This window comes from Myotis brandtii, unplaced genomic scaffold, assembly GCF_000412655.1.
Source record: "Myotis brandtii unplaced genomic scaffold, ASM41265v1 scaffold540, whole genome shotgun sequence".
Classification (NCBI taxonomy): Eukaryota; Metazoa; Chordata; class Mammalia; order Chiroptera; family Vespertilionidae; genus Myotis; species Myotis brandtii.
In genome coordinates, this window is record NW_005369990.1 from 2,942,789 (window position 1) to 2,950,729 (window position 7,941).

General features: G+C 39.2%; 1 long non-coding RNA gene and 1 pseudogene across 1 annotated transcript in view; one reads left to right on the forward strand and one right to left on the reverse strand.

Moving 5' to 3' along the window:
• Window positions 1–7,941, forward strand: part of LOC102253428 — a 92,190-nt gene that overhangs the window by 20,846 nt on the left and 63,403 nt on the right. The gene's annotated exons all lie outside the window — the stretch shown is intronic.
• LOC102253131 lies at window positions 3,907–4,427 on the reverse strand (annotated as a pseudogene).

Here is a 7,941-nt window from a genome sequence, read left to right on the forward strand (position 1 = left end):
TAGGGATTGGGCCTGCCCTCTGCCACCCGGGAGCAGGCCTAAGCCAGCAGGTCGTTATCTCCCGAGGGGTCCCAGACTGCGAGAGGGCACAGGCCGGACTGTGGGACCCCTCTCCCCTCGCCCCCTGAGTGCACAAATTTTTGTGCACCGGGCCTCTAGTTTTACCATATGAGAAGTGGTCAAGTGCTGAATATATTTTGATGGCAGAATCCACAGTATTTGTTGGCAGGTTGGATATGTGGTATGAGAGAAAGAGGTGAATTGGGAATGCTTTAAAAATATTTGGCTTGAGGAACTAGAAGGATGGAACTGTACTTTGTTAAGAAAGTGAAGTTAGAAAAGCCATTGTGAGGGTGTTTGGAGTTCTCTTTTGAATTTGGTTAAGTTCGAGATGTTTATTACACGTCCAAATGCAGATAGCAGATAGGCAGTTGGAGTTCAGGGCAGACAAATATTCAGGCAGGAGGTATAAATTAGAGAGTCATCAGTTTACATATAATATTTAAAGCTATTTATTCACCCATCCATTCATTGAACATATATTTGTCATGCATTTAATATGTGTCAGGCACTGTTTTATATGCAGGGCATTCAGCATAAAACAGCTAAAATAAAAAAAAATCGCCGAAACCAGTTTGGCTCAGTGGATAGAGCATCAGCCTGCGGACTGAAAGGTCCCGGATTCGATTCCGGTCAAGGGCATGTACCTGGGTTGCGGGCACATCCCCAGTAGGAGATGTGCAGGAGGCAGCTGATCGATGTTTCTCTCTCATCGGTGTTTCTAACTCTCTATCTCTCTCCCTTCCTCTCTGTAAAAAATCAATAAAAAAAAAATATATTAAAAAAAAAATCCTTACCCTGTTGAAGCTATATTCTAGTAAAGCCATGAAACTATATGAGAACATTAAGAAAGTAAGTATAGGTAGAAAAGAGAGAATAATAATATTGAATGTCAACTGTAATTGCAAAATAAAATTTTTTTAAAAAAAGAGAAAGGAGGTCTATGGACTGAGCCTTGGGTACTTTAATGTGTAGATATTGAGAAGGAACATCTAGTGAGTTAAGAAGAAAACCCAGAAGAGTATAGTGTCTGAGAAGCTAAGTAAAGAAAGTATTTTAAAGAGAGTGTTTTACCTATGGTCAGGTGCTGTTGATAGGTCAGGTGAGATGAGGATGAAAATTTAAAAATTGTATTTAGCATTTTGAGGCCATTCATAATCTTGAATAGAGTGGTTTCAGTGGTGTAGAGGCAAAAGCCTGTTTGGAATGGCTCAAGAGCAGCTGACAGGAGAAAGTTGGGAGACAACTCACACAGACAGCTCTGTTAGGGAGTTTTGCTCTAAGGGGATCAGAGAAATGCTGTGATTCCTAGAGTTGGATGTGAAGTCAAGAAAGGATTTTTTTTTCTTTAGATGGGAGAAATTACAGTATGTTTGCATGTTGATGGGAATGATACAGCAACTGTATATAAAACATTCATTAGCAGAATTAGTGTCATTAACGTTGATTCTGGAAAAGATGGTAAATGTAATATATTTTAATGTATTAATAATATCTTACAGTAATAGAGTAATAATTCCCTTTTCATAAGATTGCTAGGAGGATTCAATTACTTAACAAATGTAAAATGCTTAAAATGTGAGTGGGAGTATTAAATGCTTGTCATTTGCTATTAAATTGGAAGCCTTGGGTAAATAATATCTAATTAAATATCTATAGTAAGTTTCTTCTAGAGCAGTTGATAGGTTTATAAAATCTAGACTGTTAGCTTCTGTAGGAGGGGGGTTATATGTTGTTTAACTTTGTACACCCAGAAACTCACATTGTCAAATAATGAGTGAAATAAAACTGGTAACCACGAAAAAAAAATCATTTTGCCATATATGGGTGTATTTCTGGGCCCTCTGTTCTGTTCCAATGGTTTATATGGCTGTTCTTATGCCAGTTCCATACTATTTTGATTACGGTAGCTTTATAATATGTCTTGAAATCAGAAAGTATGAAGCCTCCATCTTTGTTCTAATTTCTCAAGATTATATGGCTATTTTGGGTCCTTTGTGGTTCCACATGAATTTTAGGATTGTTTTTTTCTATTTTTGCCATTGGGATTTTGATAGGGCTTGCATTGAATATGCAGGTGGCTTTGGGTAGTGTGGATATTTTAATAATATTAAGTTCAAACCCATGAACTTGGGATCGCTTCTTTTTTGCCTCATTAGTTTATTGCTAAGTATTTTATTCTTATTTATGTTGTAATGAGATTGTTTTCTTAATTTAATTTCAGATGGTTAGTGTATAAAAACATTACTGACTTTTGTATCTGATATTAACTGCTGCACATTTTTTAGCAGTTTTAAAAATAGTTTAGATATTTTACCACCCGCTTATAAAAGAAAATTTTTTCTTAATAGTGATTATAAGAATTTGAAGAGATTATTAGGTAAAAGATCTTATGCATGTAGTTATTTCAAGCATAAAAAATTTGATAATGAAGATGTACTCAGAAACACTGTTATAGTCTCATATTATAATTTGTGAAAATAATATTGGAAGTTTTCTATACATTGTAAATTTATAATCTCATAATATGTTCTAATTTTTATATTGTAATTATGTATTAATGAGTAGATCTGAACATTCAAATGACCAGGAGAACTTAGAAAATGCATGTGCTTCAGCTTCACCTCAGACCACTGAGTCAGAATATCTGAGCCATGGGATCTGGACACCCTATTTTTTCAAATAGAACCACTGCTTGAGGTGGTATCCTTCCCTCTCCTTCCATGTGGCAACAGGCTTCCTTGTTCAGTTCTCCAATAAAGACTACACAGTGACAGATTGAATGACATTGGTTTAGGGCCGTGGTCGGCAAACTCATTAGTCAACAGAGCCAAATATCAACAGTACAACGACTGAAATTTCTTTTGAGAGCCAAATTTTTTCAACTTAAACTATATAGGTAGGTACATTGTTATTAACTTAATTAGGGTACTCCTAAGGCTTAGGAAGAGCCACACTCAAGGGGCCAAAGAGCCGCATGTGGCTCGTGAGCCGCAGTTTGCCGACCACTGGTTTAGGGTAACAGAGTATTATCTGCATTATATCCAATGCCTTGGGACTTGGTTGGATTGAAAACCTTCTTTTAAGTGATGCAAGTTGCATAATACTGGTGAATCCTGATGACCTAAGAGTGGTTTTTAACCCTGGCTGTACATTAGAATCACCTAGAGAGCTTAAAAAAGAATAAAACAAACAAACAAGATGCCAGGGCTTTACCCAGACCTATTAAATTAGAATCTCCAGAGATGGGGCCCATACTGTCTATTTTATCTAAAGCTTCTCAGGTTATTTTAATGAGTACCCAAATCTGGGCACAATTGGATTAAAGAAAAAGTGCAGAATTTGACTTTCAATTACTTCCCTGCTCTTATTTCTCGAGTCACACTGGTCTTCTGAATGTTCATACAGGTTCCTAACTTTAAGTCTGTGGTTCTCATTGATTGCACAGCTACCTGTTCTGCCTTCTTCCATATGCTATCTCAACCTTTATCACCCAGCTAATGCCTTACTTTGTATGCAGAGCCTCCCTTTACCACTCCAGCTTTAAGTGACTGCTTCTCCTGTAATTTCCTCTAATTTTAACATACACACCCATCAGTGAGAGCAGGAACAATCCATCTTTATGTCCCATTGCAAGCAGTGTCTATGTACAGCAGTTTTATTTCCTTTTCTGCAAAAAGCTTTGTTGTTTCCATTTGGTCCAATGCATGGGAGAGGGCTTCAGGGTGGTTAAAGAATGGCCAGTAGTGTCAGGGAGAGGCCCAGGTAAAAGCCAGACACCAGGGGGATGCAGAGGGACGCCCCCCCCACCGCTTCCCGTCAAAGGCCTCTGGGCTCCAAAGGCTCCTAGTCGTGCTTGAGGGTGAACCTTTCAAAGAGATATTTGCCCAGCCCAGCCTGGGGGCCGGCCAGCCTGTGGTGGTGAGTCAGGTGTTGCCCATCTTCTTGATGAGTTTCACCTGTTCATCCAGGAAGTGGTTCTCCCGGAAGTCACAGGAATGGGGGTCTGCTCAGGAAGAACCCAGTGCATGAAGCTCCAAAAAGATCTGTTTCAAGTTCTTTTCCAAGGCCAGGGTGGCTTCCATGGTGGCCTGAGTTTTGCCCACTCACCTTGGAGAGGCTTTAGCACGTCCTGGAAGAGGATGCGGCCACCGCGCTGGTTTTGCAACTTTAAGAGACCTCAGCGCCCTCGCGCTTCTCCGCCAACTCACGGAAGAAATGACTCCCGCCCTCGACAGCCACATCCTCAGGGTCAAAATAGAAGCCCAGAGAGAGGTAGGTGTGGGAGGCCCGCAGAGGCAGGTTGGCCAGGGGTTGACCGCAGCCTCCACCTGGGTGGAATAGTTCTGACGAATTTGGGAGCTCATGGTTATTCGGCAATAAGGAGTTAAGGTAGGAAAAATATAAAATGGTGTGTTGGCTGGTCCCGGGGGACGTTCTGAAGGTGGTGACTGGACAAGAGGCTGGAGAGCGGCCAGAGGCTGGAAGAAGGGGCGTCCCTGAATCTGTTCCATCCAAACACTGTTGAAGCAAGAGACAGATCCAGGACCGCCCAGGGCACTCCCACCTTTAGGAAACACTTGCTGCTATGGATTGTGCTTTCTTTAGGGAGGAGGGTGAACAGACTCCACTCTGTGGAGGCAGTAAGGGACCTCAGTATCTTATTCATATCTATTTCTTTCTTTCCATTTGTGGCAACTTTAGAGTGAAGGTGAGAGTATAGGCTACTGCAGAGAGATCCTGTATTGGTAGGGATTTCTATTTTACCATCCTATTCCACTTCCATGCCATGAAGAGATGTTAGATGTTAGAATATCAGGTGCAATGTTCATTGTAATGACAAATATCTTTAAAAAATATATATTTTTTTATTGATTTCATAGAGGAAAGGAGAGGGAGAGATAGAAACATCAATAATGAGAGAGAATCATTGATAGGCTGCCTCCTGCATGTTCCCGCCTGGGGAATGAGCCCGCACCCTGGCATATGCCCTGACCAGGGCTTGTTTGCTAGCTTAGTACCTAAAACTTTTAACGCTTGGGTTTAAAGGGTAACAGAATAGTAGTTTTTAATAAAGTGTTTCTATTTTAAACTCATTTTGATTTATTAGTGAAACACTTTAGCTCAATTGCACAGGCTAAGCACATTTAGAAAAATGAAACTTTTACCTGAAATAAAAAACTGTAATCTTTGCAAATGTTTACAATCAATATTCATGCAAACACAAAACTATAAATATAAGGCACATGCACATTTGATATGTGTTGCTAATGCATATGCAGACCCTTGTAACATGTCCATTTCAACACTAAATATTTAAATTCTCTGTAAGGATGCTAACAAGTTGTTAATTCATGGTAATTACATTCTACTTTAAAACCTTACAACAGATCCAAGTATAACTACTACATAATTTTCAGTATGGATATTGAAGCCTCAAGTTAAAAATTGGAAAATCCCTGTGTAAGTATGTGGCTTTTGGTATCTACACACCCTGATAGTGGCTGAAGGAGGGCTTGGTTCATTTTGTATATTTATGAATTATTTACCTGTTCTGCTGGAGTTCCTGAATTTGCATTCATATATTCAAGTAATATTTCATTTTATGAGCATTTGCCCATGGCTGAGAAATAATGGAGTCTAATGAAAACAAAACCAAGTTATTGGTCTTTGCTTTACAATGCTCCTTTCCATTTGTGGCATCTTTAGAGTTAGAGTTAGAAAATTGTCATTTTTAACCTCTAGATCAGCGGTTCTCAACCTGTGGGTTGTGACCCCTTTGGGGATCGAACGACCCTTTCACAGGGGTCGCCTAAGACCATCAGAAAACACATATATAATTACATATTGTTTTTGTGATTAATCACTATGCTTTAATTATGTTCAATTTGTAACAATGAAAATACATCCTGCATATCAGATATTTACATTACGATTCATAACAGTAGCAAAATTACAGTTATGAAGTAGCAACAAAAATAACTCCCTCTCTTTTATTTCTTTCTCTCAATTTCTCTCTCTCTCTCTCTCTCTCTTAAATTCTGGGCCTGTGACCTAGACACAATACGTATTATTCCAAAAAAACTTTAAAAGAAATTTACACAGAGCTATATTGAAAATATAAGCAAAACAAAGCCACACCCATCTTCTGATGCTATCATTGGCTTGTATAAAGAAAATCAGTAGTTTTTGGCCGTTCATTATTCTTTCTACATTTGGAGAACCATTCTTCTTCCATGGTGCATTGTCCTGGTGAGAATGTCAACAAGGTACTCTGCCACCCCCACCAGATGAGAAGACAGCTCACTTTACTCCAATCCCCATCTTATGCTTGGGTATTTGAATACTGAGTGGAATGATGGAGGGATGAAAAATGGAGCTGACTTATTGCATAGGTAGTGCCCAAAGAGACCACCTACTGCTTAGACTCCGAGGCAATGATTTCTAATGTTTTGTTCCTAATGTTTTCCTTAGACTTTATATTTTTTCTCATATTTTTCAATACACTTCTCTCCCCACCCCAAGAGTATTGAACATACTCACTGTGTTCAATCCATGAACCCTAATAGAACTTGGAATTTCTGAGATAATTATAGATTCATAGAGATTTTATATCTAGAGTACACCCAAGAGATAATTTATTTCTGCCTTCTCATTTCACAGATAAAGAAATAAAAGCCCATAAAGGATAGCTGACTTGTTCAAGGTCATATCGATAATTGGTGATAAAACAAGAAAGAGAATTAAATTTGTTTTATACCACCAGTGTATACTGTTGGAGTTAGAGCCATAGATTTTATAGATATAAGAACATTTAAAGGTGAATCTGGTTTATTTACCCAATTTAGAAAATGCATTATTACTATCTTATAGGTGACCTGAGACTCCAAGCACTTGTGACTTGCTTGGTTTTATTTTAAAGTCCATGCCCATTCAGAGTTGCCTTTGGGGAACTCTCTCTCTCCCCAGGCGGTTCCAGTGGGGCTGATCCTACTCCCAGGGGCAGGTATGCGAGTCAGGTTGGGCTAAGCAAAGCACTGCATTGCTCTGGCCACAGTAATTGGTGATCATATCGCTAAAGCTATGACATGGAAGTCAATGAACATCATCCCTGAGACGACTGCTAGAAGTATTGGGAAAGACTTCTCCTTCCACAGGTCTGTAAGTTAGTGTCCCTGAGGAGAAAGAGATGACATTCAAATTTGGTGATTCAAGAAAGTTTTGTTTACAAAGGGACTTTTAACAAGAGTACTAGAAAAGATACTTCAGTATCCTCAGGCTAGTGTGAGTGGATGAGCCATATCCCCCAGTCAAAAGGATGAGGGGAAAGAGCAGTTATAACTTGAGAGAGAGAGAGAGAGAGAGAGAGAGAGAGAGAGAGTCAGTCTTATAGAACAGACCACTTTGGTCATGGGATACAGACAATCCAAGGAGACCTCTTAGGGAGGAAGCCAGCTGAATGAATACCTTGCTCTCATTCTTTTTCCTCTCTCCTCCTGCCATGGCTTACTATTGGCCAAATCTAGCTGAAAGTTGAAGGCACAGGAATCTTTTGATACAGTCCATATAAGACCAAATTATATGGCCTTATACTTCCAGAGTACAGAACAGGGTGGATAAGGGTTGAGATTGGGTATGAAGAGGTAAATGGAAGATATCCAGTGTAACTGAAGATACTAAGTTAAGATGATTATTTTCAGGAAACTCCTCCCTCCCCCCCCCCAGCTTTATTGAGGTATAATTCACAAATAAAATTGTAAGATATTTAAAGTGTACATGTGATAATGTGGTATATGTATACATTGTGAAAAAATTCCCCACCATTGAGTTAATTACTAGATCCATCACCTCACATAATTATCCCCTTTTTTTTATCTTGGT